This window comes from Carcharhinus amblyrhynchos, chromosome 4 (assembly GCF_965287045.1).
Source record: "Carcharhinus amblyrhynchos chromosome 4, sCarAmb.v2.hapA, whole genome shotgun sequence".
Lineage (NCBI taxonomy): Eukaryota > Metazoa > Chordata > Chondrichthyes > Carcharhiniformes > Carcharhinidae > Carcharhinus > Carcharhinus amblyrhynchos.
In genome coordinates this window covers 68,070,391-68,088,886 of record NC_137327.1, presented here as the reverse complement: position 1 = coordinate 68,088,886, position 18,496 = coordinate 68,070,391, and the positions used below count along the sequence as shown (strand labels likewise).

The 18,496-nt window shown below is 43.4% G+C and overlaps 1 protein-coding gene across 2 annotated transcripts in view; it reads left to right on the top strand.

The window, feature by feature from the left end:
- LOC145342092 (gamma-aminobutyric acid receptor subunit beta-4-like) overlaps positions 1-18,496 on the top strand; it is a 222,623-nt gene that overhangs the window by 81,859 nt on the left and 122,268 nt on the right. Inside the window, exon 3 of one of the 2 annotated variants that reach the window (XM_080187306.1) lies at positions 11,817-11,953. The exons of the other annotated variant lie outside the window; for it this stretch is intronic. The gene's annotated coding sequence lies outside the window, so the exon portion shown is untranslated. The remainder of the gene's footprint in view (positions 1-11,816; positions 11,954-18,496) is intronic. 2 annotated transcript variants of the gene reach the window in all.

Below are 18,496 nucleotides of genomic sequence, written 5' to 3'. Positions count from 1 at the left end.
CAGCGTATGCACGGTTTAGATTTTTTGACATCAATTTTAATCTTACTGGTTTGACATCAATAAGCAATAATATAAAATCAAAATATTACATAAAAAGAGACAGAACATATAGCTTTGTCAACCTAGCATTGTTGATCTCACTGTGTCGTGTTAGAATTGTTACCCACATTGTGTCAGGATAGGATTGTTACCCACATTGTGTCGAGTTTGGATTGTTACCCATGTTGGGTCAAGTTAGGATTGTAACCCATACTGTGTTGTGTTAGGTTTGTTACCCACACTGTGTTGAGTTAGGTTTGTTTCCCTCAATGTGTCGAGTTAGGATTTTTACCTCACTGTATTGAGTTACATTTGTTAGCCATACTGTGTGAATTAGAATTGTTACCCACACTATGTCATGTCAGGATTGATACCCACATTGTGTCAGGTTAGGATTGTTCCCACCCTGTGTCGAGTTACAATTTTTACCCACCCTGTGTCGAGTTAGTGTTGTTATCCACACTGTGTTCTGTTAGGATTCTTACCCACACGGTGTCGAGTTAGGATTGTTACCCACACTGTATTGAGTTAGAATTGTTACCCACACTGTGTCATGTTAGTATTGCTACACTCACTTTATCAACCTAGAATTGTTACCCTCATTGTGTCGATTTAGAAATGTTACCCAAATTGTGTAAGGATAGGATTATTACCCACACTGTATCAAGTTAGGATTTCTAACCTCGCTGTTGAATTAGAATGTTTATCCACAATGTTTTGAGTTAGATTGTTACCCACACTTTGTCACAGTAGGATTCTTAAACGCACAGTGTCGAGTTACAATTGCTAGCCACACTGTGTTGAATTAGAATTGTCAAGTCAGGATTGATGCCCACACTGTGTTGAGTTTGGATTGTTATCCACACTGTGTTCTGTTAGGATACTTACCCACACTGTGTTCAGTTAGGATTTTTACCAATTAATGTAGTTAGGCCACATTTGGAATACTGCCTCCAGTTCTCATCACCACATTATCAGAAGGACATGGAGCTTTGGAGAGAGTGCAAAAAAGGTTTACCAGGATGTTGCTTGGTATGGAGAGTCTTAGCTATGAGGTGAGCTTAAGTAAACTAGCGTTGTTCTCCCTGGAAAGAAGGAGGTTGAGGGGGCGACCTAATAGAAGTTTATAAAATTATGAAGGGCATAGATAGGGTGAACACTTGAAAGCTTTTTCCCAGGTCAGAAATGACAAACACGAGGGGTCACAAATTCAAGGTAAGGGAGCAAGGTTCAATACAGATATGTGGGGGATGTATTTTACACAAAGAGTGGTGTGGGCCCGGAATGCACTACCAAGCAAAGTTGTTGAGGCAAACACACTAGATCATTTAAGACTTATTTAGCCACATGAAGAGACTGGGAATAGAGGGATACAAGCGGATGGTCTAGTTCGGAACATATGATCAGTACAGGCTTGGGGGGCTGAAGAGCCTGCTCCAGTGCTGTATTGTTCTTTGTTCTTTGTTCTAACACTGTGTCGAGTTTGAACTGTTATCTGTACTGTGTTGAGTTAGGATTGTTACCAGACTGTGTAGAGTAACAATTGTTACCCTCACTGTGTCGAGTTAGGATTTTTACCCTCACTGTGTCGATTTAGAATTGTTACTCAGCGTTTTGAGTTAGAATTGTTGCTCACGCTGTATCAAGTCAGGATTGTTACTCACACGGTGTTAAGTTAGAATTATCACCAACACTGTGTTTTGTTAGGATATTTACCCACGCTGTGTCGAATTAGGATTGTTATCTACACTGTGTCAAGATAGGATTGTTACCCACACAGTTTTGAGTTAGAATTGTTACCCACATTGTTTCGAGTTAGAGTTGTCTAGCTTTGAGCTAGAATTATTACCCATACTGTGTCGAGTTAGGATTATAACCAACGTTGTGTCGAGTTTCAATTGTTAGCCACACTGTGTCGAGTTAGAATTGTTACCCACGCTGTGTTGAGTTATGATTGTCACCTGCACTGTGTTCAGTTGGGATTGTTATCCTGACTGTGACGAGTTGTAATTGTTACCCATAATGTTACACATTATGTGGAGTTAGGATTGTAACTCATACTGTGTCGAGTTAGGATCTTTACCCTCGCTGTGTTGAGTTAGAATGGTTACCCACAGTGTTTCAAATTAGAATAGTTACCAACATTGTATCGAGTTAGGAATGCTACCCACACTATGTAGAGATAGAATTATTACCCACACTGTGTCGAGTTAGGATTTTTACTGTCACTCTGTTGATTTAGAATGGTTTCTCATGGTGTTGCGAGTTAGAATTGTTACTCATGCTGTAGAAGTCATAGAATCATAGAAACCCTACAGTGCAGACAAAGCCATTTGGCCCATCAAGTCTGCGCTGACCACAATCCCATCCAGCCCCTACCCCCATATCCCTACATATTTACCCGCTAATCCGACTAACCTACACATCTCAGGACACTAAGGAGTAATTTTAGCATAGTCAATCAACCTAACCCGCACACCTTTGGATTGTGGGAGGAAACCGGAACATCCGGAGGAAACCTATGCAGACTCGAAGAGAATGTGCAAACTCCACACAGACAGTGACCCAAGCCAGGAATCAAACCTAGGTCCCTGGAGCTGTGAAGCAGCAATGCTAACCACAGTGCTACCATGCCACCCATACTTTGTCATCAGGATTGTCACCCACACTGTGTTGAGTTTGGATTTTTATCCACACTGTGTTCGGTTAGGATACTTACCCACATTGTGTTGAGTTAGGAGTGTGGATAACAATGTAGTGAGTTAGAATTGTTTCCCACACTGTGTCAAATTAGGATTGTTACCCACACAATATTGAGTTAGAATTGTTAGGAGTGTGGATAACAATGTGGTGAGTTAGAATTGTTTCCCATACTGTGTCAAATTAGGATTGTTACCCACACAATATTGAGTTAGAATTGTTACCCATGCTTTGTTGAGTTTGTGATGTTACTCACACTGTGTAAAGTTTAGATTTTTACCCTCACTGGGTCAAGTTAGAATGGTTACCTGCAGTGTGTTGAGTTAGAATTGTTACACTAACTGTGTTGAGTTAGGATTGTTATCCACACTGTGTTGTGTTAGCATTATTTCCCACGCTGTTTTGTGTTAGGGTTCTTGCTCGCAATGTGTCGAGTTAGAATTTTTTGCCATAATGTGTTGAGTAGGAATTGTTACACATGCTGTGTCGAGTTAGGATTGTTACTCACACTGTGTCAAGTCAGATTGTTAACCACACTGTGTTGATACTGTATTGTTACCTGCACTGTGTCAAGTTAGAATTTTTACACACTGTCTGGCGTTAGAATCGTTAAACTGTCTGTGTCAACCTGTGATTGTTACCTGCACTATGACAAGTTAGAATTGTTAGCCACTCTGTATTGGGATAGGATTTTTATCCTCATTGTGTTGAGTTAGGAATATTTCCCATACTGTGTCAAGTTAGGATTGTTACCCTCACAGTGTTGAATTAGAATTTTTACCCATACTGTTTCGAGTTAGAATTGTTACTCACACTGTGTCAAATTAGGATTTCTGCCCTCACGGTGTCAAGTTAGAATGTTTACCCACAGTGTTTCGAGATAAAAATTATTCCCACACTGTGTCGAATTAGGATTGTTACCCCCACCTTGTTGAGTTAGAATTGTTTCCCACGTTGTATCGAGTTAGCATTGTTACCCACATCGTGTTGAGTTGGGATTTTTAACCACACTGTGTTGAGTTAGGATTGTCATCCACACTGTATTGAGATTGGAGTGTTACCCACACTGTTTTCAGTTTGAATTTTTACCCACATTTTATCGATTTAGAATTGTTATCCTCACTGTGTTGAGTTAGAATCGTTAGTCTCACTGTATCGAGTTAGAATTATTGCCCACGATGTGTCGAGTCAGGATTGTTACCCACAGTGTGTCAAGTTTGGATTGTTACCCACACTGTGTTTTGTGCGAATTCTTACCCACACGTGTCATGTTTGGATTGTTACCCACACTGTTTTGGGTTAGAATTCTTACTCACACTGTGTGGCATCAGAATTGTTAAGCTTACTGTGTAGACTTAGGATTGTTACCCACACTGTGATAAGTTAGAATTGTTACCCACACTGTGTTGGGATATGATTGTTACCCACACTTTGTCAAGCTAGGATTGTTACCCATAGTGTTTTGTGTTAGCAATGTTACCCACTCTGGGTCAAATTAGGATGGTACCCTTCATTATGTTCAGTTAGGATTTTTACCCTCACTGTGTCAAGTTAGAATGGTTATCCACACTGTTTTGAGTTAGAATTGTTATCTACACTGTGTGGAGTTAGGATTGTTACTCCCATTGTGTCGAGTTTGGGTTTCTACCCTCACTGTGTTGAGTTAGAATGTTTACCCCCAGTGTTTTGAACTAGAATTGTTTTCCACACTGTCAAGTTAGGATTGCTACCACACTGTGTTGAATTAGAATTGTCACCCACATTTTGTTGAGTTAGCATTGTTACCCACACTGTGTAAAGTTCAGATTTTTACTCTCACTGGGTCAAGTTAGAATGGTTACCTGCAGTGTGTTGAGTTAGAATTGTTACACTAATTGTGTTGAGTTCAAATTGTTACCACACTTTATCGGTTTAGGATTGTTACCCTCACTGTGACAAGTTAGAATTGTTAGCCACACTGTATCGAGTTAGAATTATTATCCATGGTTTCGAATCAGGATTGATACCCACACTGTGTCGAATTCGGATTGTTACCCACACTATGTTCTGTTCGGATTCTTAGCCACACACTTGTCAAGTTCAGATTGTTACCCACACTGTGTTAAGGTAGGATCCTTAGCCACACTCTGTTGAGTTAGGATTGTTGCCCAAAATGTGTCGAGTTAGAATTCTTATCACACTGTTGTGTTATGATTTTTAATCACACTGTGTTATGTTAGGATTCTTAGAGATAATCAGCCATAGATATCTAAGAAAATAAAGGAGGGTATCAAATTGAAAGAAAATGCATACAGAGAATGGATTTTTATTTAAATGGTTAAAAAATTGCAGCGTCCTGCTGTGCAGAGGGATCTGGGTGTCCTTGTGCAGGAATCTCAAGGAGTTGGTTTGCATGTGTAGCAGATAATTAAGAAGGCAAATGGAATTTTGTCCTTCATTGCCAGAGGGATGGAGTTTAAAAACAGCGAGATTATGTTGCAGCTCTATAAGGTGCTGGTGAGGCCACGCCTGGAGTACTGTGTACAGTTTTGGTCTCCTTACTTGAGAAAGAATTTACTGGCACTGGAAGGGGTGCAGAGGAGATTCATTAGGTTGATTCCGCAGTTGAAAGAGTTGTTTTATGAGGAGAGACTGAGTAAACTGGGGCTATACTGATTGGAATTCAGAAGAATGAGGGGAGATCTTACAGAAACATATAAGATTATGAAGGGAATAGGTAAGATAGAAGCAGGGAAGTTGTTTCTACTGGCGGGTGAAATTAGAACTAGGGGCATAGCCTCAAAATAAGGGGAAGCAGATTTAGAACTGAGTTGAGGAGGAACTTCTTCACACAAAGTGTTGTGAATCTGTGGAATTCCCTGCCGAGTAAAGCAGTTGAGGCTACCTCGCTGAATGTTTTTAAGGCAAGGATAGATAAATTTTTGAACAGTAACAGTATTAAGGGTTATGGTGAGTGGGTGGGTAAATGGAGCTGAGTCCACAAAAAGATCAGCCACGATCTTATTGAATGGCAGAGCAGGCTTGAGGGGCCAGATGGCCTACTCCTACTCCTAGTTCTTATGTCCTTATATTTACCCTCAATTTGTCGAGTAGGTAAAGTTACCCATAGTATGTTGAGTTAGGGCTGTATTCACACAGTGTCAGGCTAGTGCTGTTACCTACACCATAAGGAGTTGAGATTGTTACACACACTGTATTGAGTTAGAATTGTTACCCACACTTTATTGAGTTAGGATTGTTTCCCACATTGTGTCGAGTTAGTGTTGTTACCCACACTGTGATGAGTTAGGATTGTTATCCACACTGTGTAATCTAAGGATTGGTAACCACCCTGTTTCGAGTAAGAATTGTTACGAACACGACGTCGAGTTAACATGGTAACCCACACTGTGTCGAATCAGGATTATTTCCCACACTCTGTTGAGTCAGGATTGTTAATCACACTGTGTCGAGTTAGAATTCTTAACCACATAGTGCTGAATTAGTCTTGTTACCCACACTGTGTTGAGTTTGTGTTACTACCCACACTGTGTCGAATTAGGATTGTTACCCACAGTGTGTCTACTTAGAATTGTTATTCATACTGTGTTCTGTTCGGATACTCACCCCCACTGTGTGGAGTTTGCAATGTAACCTACACTGTGTCATGTTGGGTTATTACCACACTGTGTAAAGTCATGATTGTTATCCACACTGTGTGGAACTTCTATTGTTACCCACACTGTGTCAAGTTAGAATTTTTACCCACATTGTGTGGCGTTACACTCTCTATATCGATGTGGGATTGTTAACCCACTATGTCAAGTTAGAATTGATACCCACACTGTGTCGAGTTATAATTGTTACCCACACTGTTTCGAGTCAGGATTGGTACCCACACTGTGTCGAGTTAGAATTTATACCCACACTGCATCAAATCGGGATTGTTACCCACATTATTCAAGTTAGAATGGTTACCCATACTGTGTTGTGTTAGGTTTCTTAATCACACTGTGTCGAGTTAGCATTCTTTCCCAATGCTGTGTCAAGTTAGGATTGTCACCCACACATTGTCAAGTAAAGATTGTTACCCTCACTGTGCCAAGTTAGAACGGTAACTCATACTGTTTTGAGTTAGAATTGTGACCCACACTGTGTCGAATTTGGATTGTTATCCACTCTGTGTTGTGTTAGGATTCTTACCCACACTATGTCGTGTTAGGATTGTTACCACACTGTTTTGAGTTAGTATTGTTACCCACACTGTTTCAAGTCAGGATTGGTACCCACACTATGTCGACTTAGAATTTATACCCACACTGCATCGAATCGGGAATGTTACCCACATTATATTGTGTTAGGATTCCTACCCACACTGTGACAAGTTATGATACTTAGCCACACTGTGTTGAGTTAGGATTGTTACCCACACTGTGTCAAGTTCAATTTATTACCCACACTGTGCCTATTAGGATTGTTACCCACACTGTGTCAAGTTAGGATTATTACCCAAACTGTGTCAAGTTAGTATAGTCATCCACACTGTGTCGAGTTAGGTTTGTTACTCTTACAGTGTCAAGTTAAAATTGTTACCCACACTATTTCAAGTTAGAATTATTACCCGCACTGTGTTATGTTAGATTTCTTACCCCACTGCGTCAAGTTAGAACATAGAACATAGAACATTACAGCGCAGTACAGGCCCTTTGGCCCTCGATGTTGCGCCGACCAGTGGAGCCAATCTAATGACCCTCTAACCTAAACTATTCCAATATTATCCATATGCCAGTTAGAATGTTTATCCACGCTGTTAGATTCCTTACCCACACTGTATCGAATTAGGATTGCAACCCACCCTGTGTTGTGTTACAGTTCTTATCCACTTGGTGTGTAGTTAGGATTGTTACACATACCATGTCGAGAGACGAAGGATGAGGGGTTACTTGATAGAGGTGTATAAGATGTTGAGAGGTATTGATCAAGTGGATTCTCAGAGGCTTTTTCCCAGGGCTGAAATGGTTGCCACAAGAGGACACAGGTTTAGGGTGCTGGGGAGTAGGTACAGAGGAGATGTCAAGGGTAAATTTTTCACTCAGAGGGTGGTGGGTGCATGGAATCGGCTACCAGCAATGGTGGTGGAGGTGGATTCGATAGGCTCCTTTAAGAGACTTTTGGATAAGTACGTGGAACTTAGTAAGATACAGGGTTATAGGTACGCCTAGTAGGTAAGGATATGTTCGGCGCAACTTGTGGGCCAAAGGGCCTGTTTGTGCTGTAGTTTTTCTATGTTCCTATGTTTCACTGTGTCAAGTTAGAATGGTTACCCACACTGTTTCAAGTTAGAACTGTGACCCACACTGTGTCAAGTTTGGATTGTTACCTTTACTGAATTGTGTTAGGATTCTTACCCAAGCTGTGTCGAGTTAGGATTGTGACCCATACTCTGTTGACTTAGGATTGTTATTCACACTGTGCTGAACCAGGATTGTTACCCACACTGTGTTAGGATTCCTACCCACACTGTGTCAAGTTATGACTCTTACCCACACTGTGTCGAGTTAGGATTGTTATCTACACCGTGTCAAGTTCAAGTTGTTAACCACACTGTGTTGTGTTCGGATTCTTACCCACACTGTGTCAGCTTGAATTGTTACCCACACTGTGTCGAATTAGAATTGTTACCCACGCTGTGTCAACTTAGTATTGTTGCCCACACTGTGTTGAATCAGGATTGTTACCCACATTGTTGAGTTAGGGTTTTTGCCCACACTGGATCATTTAAGATTGTTTCCCGTACTGTGTCCAGCTATAATATTTACCAACACTGTGCCAAGTTAGCGTAGTTACCCACACTGTGTCAAGTTAGGATTGTTACTCTCATTGTGTTGAGTTATTTTTGTTATCAAATTGTGCTGTTTTCGGATTCTTACCCACACTTTGTTGAGTTAGGACTGTTACCCATGACAATGTCAAGTTAGAATTGCTACCCATACTGTTAGGGGTAAGTTTTTCACTCAGAGGTTGGTGAGTGAGTGAAATCGGCTGCCGTCGGTGGTGGTAGAGGCGAACTCGCTGGGCTCTTTTAAAAGACTTCTGGATGAGTACATGGAATTTAATGGGATTGGGAGTTACAGATAGTTCTATGGCCTGGTAGGTATGGATATGATCGGCGCAACTTGTGGGCCGAAGGGCCTGTTTGTGCTGTAGTGTTCTATGTTCTATGTTCTATGTGTCAGGCAAGGATTGTTACTCACACTGTGATGAGTTACTTTTTCTACCCACAATATGACAAGTAAGGATTGCTACCCACACTATGTCGAGTTAGGGTTATTACCCAAACTGTATTGTGGTAGGATTCCACCCACACTGTGTCAAGTTAGGATTGTTACCCATGCTGTGTCGGATTAGGATCATTATCCACACCATGTTATGTTAGGTTTCTTGCCCACACTGTGTCGAGTTAGGATTGTTATCCACACTGTGTTGAGTTGGAATTGTGACCCACACTGTATCAACTCAGTATTATTGCCCACACTGTGTCGAGTTAGGATTGTTACCCACACTGTGTCGAGTTAGGATTGTTACCCTCTCTGTGTTGAGTTAGGATTGTTACCCACGCTGTGTCGAGTTAGGATTGTTACCCTCTCTGTGTTGAGTTAGGATTGTCACCCACTCTGGGTCGAGTTAGGATTGTTACCAGACTCTGTCAAATTAGGATTGTTACCACACTGTCGAGTTAGGACTGTTATCCACACTGTGTCGAATTATTATTGTGACCCAAACTGTGTCAAATTAGTATTGTTATCCACACTGTGTCAAGTTAGGATTGTTACATAAACTGTGTCAAGGAGGAGGAGATATTGGGGTTCTTGAGAAACATTAAGGTGGACAAGTCCACAGGGCCTGATGGGATATACTCCAGAATACTGAGAGAGGCAAGGGAGGAAATTGCTGGGCCTTGAGAGAAATCTTTACATCCTCACTGGCTACAGGGGAGGTCCCAGAGGATTGGAGAATAGCCAATGTTGTTCCTTTGTTTAAGAGTGGTAGTAAGAATAATCCAGGTAATTACAGGCCGGTGAGCCTTACATCAATGGTAGAGAAATTATTGGAGAGGATTCTTCCCACTTGGAAATAAGTGGACATATTAGTGCGAGGCAACATGATTTTGTGAAGGGAAGTCATGTCTCACGAACTTGATCAAGTTTTTCGAGGAAGTGGTGAAGATGATTGATGAGGGTAGGGCAATGGATGTTGTCTGCATGGACTTCAGTAAGGCCTTTGACAAGGTCCCTCATGGCAGACTGGTGCAGAAGGTGAAGTCGCACGGGATCAGAGGTGAGCTGGCAAGGTGGATACAAAACTGGCTTGGTCAAAGAAGACAGAGGATAGCAATGGAAGGGTGCATTTCTGAATGGAGGGCTGTGACAACTGGTGTTCCTCAGGAATCAGTGCTGAGACCTTTGCGGTTTATAATAAATATCAATGATTTGGAGAAAAATGTAACTGGATTGATTAGTAAGTTTGCAGACGACACAAAGGTTGGTGGATTTGCGGATAGCAATGAGGACCATCAGAGGAAAAAGCAGGATATAGAACAGTTGGAGACGTGGACAGAGAGATGGCAGATGGAGTTTAATCTGGACAAATGTGAGGTAATGCATGTTGGAAGGTCTAATACAGATAGGAAATATACAGTAAATGGCAGAACCCTTAAGAATATTGATAGGCAAAGGGATCTGGGTGTACAGGTACACAGGTCACTGAAAGTAACAATGCAGATGGAAAAGATAATCAAGAAGACATATGGCATGCTTGCCTTCATCGGCCGGGGTACTGAGTTTAAAAATTGGCAAATCATGTTGCAGCTTTACAGAAACTTAGTTAGGCCACACTTGGAATATAGTGTTCAATTCTGGTTGCCACACTACCAGAAGGATGTGGAGACTTTGGAGAGGTTACAGAAAATATTTACCAGGATGTTGCCTGGTATGGAGAGAATTAGCTATGAAGAGAGGTTGGAGAAACTTGGTTCGCTCTCACTGGAGTGACGGAGGTTGAGGGGAGAGCTGATAGAAGTCTACAAGATTATGAGAGGCATGGACAGAGTGGATAGTCAGAAGCTTTTTCCCAGAGTGGAAGAGTCAATTACTAGGGGGCATAGATTTAATGTGCGAGGGGCAAGATTTAAAAGAGATGTACAAGGCAGATTTCTTACACAGTGGGTGCCTGGAACTCGTTGCCGGTGGAGGTAATGGAAGCGGATACGGTAGTGATTTTTAAGGGTTGTCTTGACAAGTACATGAATAGGATGGGAATAGAGGGATATGGTCCCCAGAAGAGTAGAGGGTTTTAATTAAGTCAGGCAGCATGGTTGGTGCAGGCTTGGAGGGCCAAAGGGCCTGTTCTTGAGTTGTAATTTTCTTTGTTCTTTGTTCTTTGAGTTAGGATTGCTACCTACACTGTGCAGAGTTAGGATTGTTGCCCACACTGCGTCGAGCTTCTATTGTTATCCACATTGCATCAAGTTAGGATTGTTACCCACACTGTATCGAGTTAGGATTGTTACCCACACTGGGTCAAGTTAGGATTGTTACACACACTGTTCAGAGTTTGGATTGTTACCCAGCTGTGCAGAGTTAGGATTGTTACCCACACTGGGTCAAGTTTGGATTGTTACACACACTGTGTCGAGTTAGGATTGTTACCCACACTCAGAGTTTGGATTGTTACCCAACTGTGCAGAGTTAGGATTGTTACCCACACTTGGTCAAGTTTGGATTGTTACACACACTGTGTCGAGTTAGGATTGTTACCCACACTGTTCAGAGTTTGGATTGTTACCCAACTGTGCAGAGTTAGGATTGTTACCCAAACTGTGTTGAGTTAGGATTGTTACCCACGCTGCGTTGACTTAGAATTGTTACCCTCACTGTGTTCAGTTAGGATTGTTGATTGTGTTGATTGCCACAAGCTGCTGGCTAGCATATCTATATATCTGAGTTGCTGAGTGAACAATAGTTATGAGTGTTAGAGGCGTCATGGCACTAAGTGTGGGAACTAACGTTGTGATGGATCTGAAGTCATTTCTCTTGCAGGACAACTGCAGGATGTTGATTCTCTCACTAAGAGACAATGGACAATGATGGTCATCTCCAGTGCTACGTGGTTCTGCACAGTGGAAGAGCAGAATTATCAGGCTCGACCTGTGGTTCGAGGAGCTGTTTAACTTTAGGTAAGGAGACTTACTTTCCTAGACCACTGGGGGAATGTTCAGCAGCAAGGTAAGCTCTTTAGGAGGGTGGCCTCCATCTTAACTCTTAGGATGCATAAGGTGTTGACCAAGGATATTGACAGACCCTTTGGAGAGCATTTGAATTAGTTGATGCAAATGTGAGAATTGATAAAGCATCGTTGTTGCTTGTGTTGGTCCCATGAATAGACCAGTTAGATTTGCTAAGAATAAGGCATTGCAAGGGAAGTCAGCGAACTGATACACTAGTGCAATTATGGTAGTGAAAGAAGCCTTTGAAATAAGTCTCTGCTTATGCAGCATTAATGAATCAAGATGTTATGTATTGTCAATACCAAATATGGCTGGAAACATGATGATGCTAAACGCCAAATCACAAGGTGTATATGTTTCAAGAAAGAAAGAATTGCGCAGTCAGGAGGAGGTTTAACCTCATTTATCAGGTAAAGGCTAAGATTATTGCAGTTTATTCGTCTGAGCTAATGACCCAGTCAGCTTATTCAAAAACTGCTTTCAATCATTTCAGGAACAGTATAATGGTTGGAAGTTATTAAAAAGGCCAGAAATTCCAAAAGTGGCCTACAGCCAATTAGTTACTTTTTAAAGTTCACTCACTGTACTTATAAACTATGAAAGACAGCAGATAGTGTGTGCACAGCAAGCTGCCATAAAAAGCAATGTCATGATCCACTTTATGTGGTGTTGCTTGTGGTGTAAACATTGCCCAGGACGTTGGGGAGAACACCCCCCCACCCCCACCATTCTTGCAACTATTGACATGGGATCTTCTGCTCTTGTATCTATTGTCTTCAACAAGGATGTGGAAGCATTGGAGAAAGTGCAGAGGAGATTTGCCAGGATGCTGCCTGGATTGGAGGGTAGGTCTTATGAGGAAAGGTTGAGGAAGCTAGGGCTTTTCTCTTTAGAGCAGAAGAGGATGAGAGGCGATTTAATAAAGATTTATAAGATGATGAGGGGGATAGATAGATCGTCAGAGACTATTTCCTTGGGTGGATTTAGCTGTTACTAGGGGTTCATGGTGGGAGATATCGGAGGGATGTTCAAGGTGGGTTCTTTATTAAGAAAATGGTTGGAGTGTGAAATGGACTGCCTGTTACGATAGTGGAGTCGGACACTTTAGGAACTTTCAAGCGGTTATTGGATAGGCATGTGGAGCACACCAGAATGATAGGGAGTGATAGCTTGATCTTGGTTTCAGACAAAGCTCGGCACAACATCAAGGGCCAAAGGGCCTGTACTGTGCTGTACTGTTCTATGTTCTATAACCACCTGAGGGGCACATGGGGCTTTAGCATCTCATCCAAAAGTACATCACCATCTTAGTGCTGAGCCTGCAACAACAGTATAAGCCTGCCTCTGTCAGTATTGTCCCACAACAATGGTACACTCCCTCAGTGTTGTCCCACAACAATGGTACACTCCCTCCGTGCTGTCCCACAACAATGGTACACTCCCTCAGTGCTGTCCCGCCAACAATGCTGCACTCCCTCAGTACTGTCCTGCCAACAATACTGCACTCCCTCAGTACTGAGCTTGCAACAATATTGCGTGCCCTCTGTACTGAGCCTCCAACAATGCTGCACTCACTCAATACTGACTCTCCAAAAATGTGGCATTCCCTCAATACTGAGCCAGCAACAATGCTGTACTCCCTCAATACTGAGCCTATAAAAATGCTGCATTCCCACAGTACTGAGCCTGAAACAATGCTGCATGCCTTATGTACTGTGCCTCCAACAGTGCTGCACTTACTCAGTACTCTCCCTCCAACAGTGCTGCAGTCCCTCAGTACTGAGTCTCCAACATCGCAGCACTCCTTTAGTACTAAAACCTCCAACAATGCTGCATTCCCTCAGTACTGAGTCTCCAACAACACAGCACTCCTTTAGTACTAAAACCTCCAACAATGCTGCATTCCCTCAGTACTGACACTTTGATTATGCAGCACTCCCTCAGTGTTAACCCTCTGACAGTACAATGCTCCCTCAGTACCAACCTTCCAACAATGTTGCACTCCATCAGTACTCAACCTCCAACAATGCTGAATACCCTCAGTATGAGCCTGCACCAATTCTGTGCTCCCTCTGTAGTGACCCTCCAACAATGCTGAACTCCATCAGTACTGAACCTCCAACAATGCTGCACTCCCTCAGTGTTGACCTTACAACAGTGTAGCCTTCTGTCAGTGCTGACTGTCCAATAATGCTGGATTCTGTCAGTACCAAGCCTCCAACAATGCTGCACTGTCTCAGTACTGAGCTTCCAACGATGCTCCACTCCCTCAGTACTGTCCATTTAACAATGCTGCACTCCCTTAATACTGACCATGTGACTGTGCAGGACTCCCTCAGTACTGATCCTCTGACAGTGCAGTGCTCCTTCTGTACTGACCCTCCAATAGCACAGAACTCCCTCAGTACTGATGTTCTAACTGTGCAGCACTCCTCAATACTGACCCTATGACACTGCAGCACTCCTTAGTACTGACCCTCTGAAAGTGCAATGGTCCCTCAGTACTGAGTCATTGAGTCATTGAGGTTTACAGCATGGAAACAGGCCTTTTGGCCCAACTTGTCCATGCCATTCCTTTTTTTTAAACCATTAAACTAGTCCCAATTGTCCACGTTTAGCTAATATCCTTCTATACCCATCTGACCCATGTAACTTTCTAAATGCTCTTTAAAAGACAAAATTGTACTCACCTTTACTACTATCTTTGGCAGCTTGTTCCAGACATTCATCACCCTCTGTTTGAAACAGTTGCTCCTTTGGACTCTTTTGTATCTCTTCCCTCTCACCTTAAACCTATGCCCTCTAGTTTTAGAGTCCCTTACCTTTGGGAAAAGGTGTTGACTACCTAGTTGATCTATGACCCTGTGACAGTGCAGCACTGCCTCAGTACTGACCCTCTGATAATGCAGCACTGCCTCAGTACTGACCCTCTGATAATGCAGCACTGCCTCAGTACTGACCCTCTGATAATGCAGCACTGCCTCAGTACTGACCCTCTGATAATGCAGCACTGCCTCAGTACTGACCCTCTGATAATGCAGCACTGCCTCAGTACTGACCCTCTGACATTGCAGCACTGCCTCAGTACTGACCCTCTGACATTGCAGCACTCCCTCCGTACTGACTCTCTGACATTGCAGCACTCCCTCAGTACTGACTCTCTGACAGTGCAGCACTCCCTCAGTACTGACCCTCTGACATTGCAGCACTCCCTCCATACTGACCCTCTGACAGTGCAGCACTCCCTCAGTACTGACCCTCTGACAGTGCAGCACTCCCTCCGTACTGACCCTCTGACATTGCAGCACTCCCTCAGTACTGACCCGCTGATAATGCAGCACTCCCTCATACTGACCCTCTGACATTGCAGCACTCCCTCAGTACTGACTCTCTGACATTGCAGCACTCCCTCAGTACTGACTCTCTGACAGTGCAGCACTCCCTCAGTACTGACCCTCTGACATTGCAGCACTCCCTCCATACTGACCCTCTGACAGTGCAGCACTCCCTCAGTACTGACCCTCTGACAGTGCAGCACTCCCTCCGTACTAACCCTCTGACATTGCAGCACTCCCTCAGTACTGACCCTCTGATAATGCAGCACTCCCTCATACTGACCCTCTGACATTGCAGCACTCCCTCAGTACTGACTCTCTGACATTGCAGCACTCCCTCAGTACTGACCCTCTGATAATGCAGCACTCCCTCAGTACTGACCCTCTGACATTGCAGCACTCCCTCAGTACTGACCCTCTGATATTGCAGCACTCCCTCATACTGGCCCTCTGACATTGCAGCACTCCCTCAGTACTGACCCTCTGACATTGCAGCACTCCCTCAGTACTGACCCTCTGACATTGCAGCACTCCCTCAGTACTGACCTTCTGACATTGCATCACTCCCTCAGTACTGACCTTCTGACAGTGCAGCACTCCCTCAGTACTGACCCTCTGACATTGCAGCACTCCCTCAGTACTGACCCTCTGACAGTGCAGCACTCCCTCAGTACTGACCCTCTGACATTGCAGCACTCCCTCAGTACTGACCCTCTGACATTGCATCACTCCCTCAGTACTGACCTTCTGACAGTGCAGCACTCCCTCAGTACTGACCCTCTGACAGTGCAGCACTCCCTCAGTACTGACCCTCTGACATTGCAGCACTCCCTCAGTACTGACCCTCTGACATTGCAGCACTCCCTCAGTACTGACCCTCTGACATTGCAGCACTCCCTCAGTACTGACCTTCTGACATTGCATCACTCCCTCAGTACTGACCTTCTGACAGTGCACGACTCCCTCAATACTGTTGCAGAAATATATTCCGATGATAACAAAGGACTGTAAGAGAAGAGAAAACCAGCTGTGGTTATCGAAGGAAATAAAGGAGAGTATTAAATTAAAAGCTAATGCACTCAGAGCGGCTAAAAATAGTGGGCAATTGGAAGATTGGGAAAGATTTAAAAAACAACAAAGAATGACTAAGGAAGCGATAAAGAAAGGAAAGATAGAGTATGAAGCTAAACTAGCTCTAAATATAAAAAATGACAGTAAAAGTTTTTACAGATATATAAAGAAGAAGGCACTGGCTAGAGTGAATGTTGGACCCTTGGAGGACGAGAGGGGGGATTTAGCAGTGGGCGATGAGGAAATGGCTGAGGCTTTAAATAAGTTTTTTGTGTCGGTCTTCACGGAGGAGAACATGAATAGTTTGCCGAATATTAAAGATAGAAGGATGGTAGGAGATGAGGTCCTTAATGCAATTACCGTCACTAGAGAGGTAGTGCTTGATAGACTAACGGGACTGAAGGTGGACAAGTCCCCGGGACCAGATGGAATGCATCCCAGGATTCTGAAAGAAATGGCAGAGGTGATAGTGGATGCCTTAGTAATTATTTATCAAAATTCGCTGGACTCTGGGGAAGTGCCAGAAGATTGGAAAACAGCTAATGTTACGCCGCTGTTTAAAAAAGGTAGCAGTCAAAAGGTAAGGTTAGGCTGGTTAGCTTAACGTCTGTAGTTGGAAAAATGCTAGAACCCGTCATCAAAGAAGAAATAGCAAGACACCTAGAAAAGAACGATTCGATCAAGCAGACGCAGCACAGATTTGTGAAGGGGAAGGCGTGTTTAACAAATTTATTGGATTTCAATGAGGATGTGACTAGTGCGGTAGACAGAGGGGAACCGGTGGATGTGGTGTTTTTAGATTTCCAGAAGGCGTTTGATAAGGTGCCTCATAAAAGGTTGCTACAGAAGGTTAGGGTGCACGGAGTTAGGGGTAAGGTGTTAGCGTGGATTGAGGATTGGTTGTCTAACAGGAAGCAGAGAGTTGGAATCAATGGGTGCTTTTCTGGTTGGCATTTGGTGACTAGTGGAGTGCTGCAGGGATTGATGCTGGGGCCTCAACTGTTTACCATTTACATAGACAATCTGGAGGAGGGGGCTGAGTGTGGGGTAACAAAATTTGCTGATGACACAAAGATGAGTGGAAAAGCGAACTGCGTGGAGGGAGCCGAAAGTTTGCAGAGCGATCTGAATATGCTGAGTGAGTGGGCAAGGACCTGGCAGATGGAGTATAACGTTAGCAGATGTGAGGTTATCCACTTTGGTAGAAATAACAGTAAGAGGGATTATTATTTAAAGGGCAAAAAGCTGCAGCATGCTACAGGGGGTCCTTGTGCATGAATCGCAAAAACCCAGTCTGCAGGTACAGCAGGTGATCAAGAAGGCAAATGGAATGTTGGCCTATATAGCGAGGAGGATAGAATATAAAAGCAGGGAGGTCTTGCTGCAACTGTACAGGGTACTGGTGAGGCCGCAACTGGAGTACTGTGTGTAGTTTTGGTCACCGCATTTCTGAAAGGACATATTGGCCTTGGAGGGAGTACAGAGAAGGTTCACCAGGCTGATACCAGAGATGAGGGCATTAGCCTATGAAGAGAGATTGAATAGACTGGGTCTGTACTCGTTAGAGTTTAGAAGGATGAGGGGGGATCTTATAGAGACGTACAAGATAATGAAGGGGCTAGATAGGGTAGAGGTAGAGAGATTCTTCCCGCTTAGAAAGGATAGCAGGACTAGAAGGCACAGCCTCAAAATAAGGAGGGGGCAGTTTAGATCAGAGTTGAGGAGGAACTTCTTCACTCAAAGGGAATTTGGAACTTTCTGGAATTTTCTGCCCATTGAAGTGGTGGAGGCTACCTCGCTAAATATATTTAAGACACGGGTAGATAGATTTCTGATAGACAAGGGAATTCAGGGTTATGGAGAGAAAGTGGGAAAGTGGAATTGATCCACTTCAGATCAGCCATGATCTTATTGAATGGCAGGGCAGGCTTGAAGGGCTAGATGGCCTACTCCTGCTCCTATTTCTTATGTTCTGATGTAATGCATTGCTGCCTCATTATTACTCCTTCCTTGGATTTCCCAGGGTGTGATACAGAGTGTGTCTGCTCTCTGGTGGATGCTGAACTGCTACTCCTGCGCACTAGCT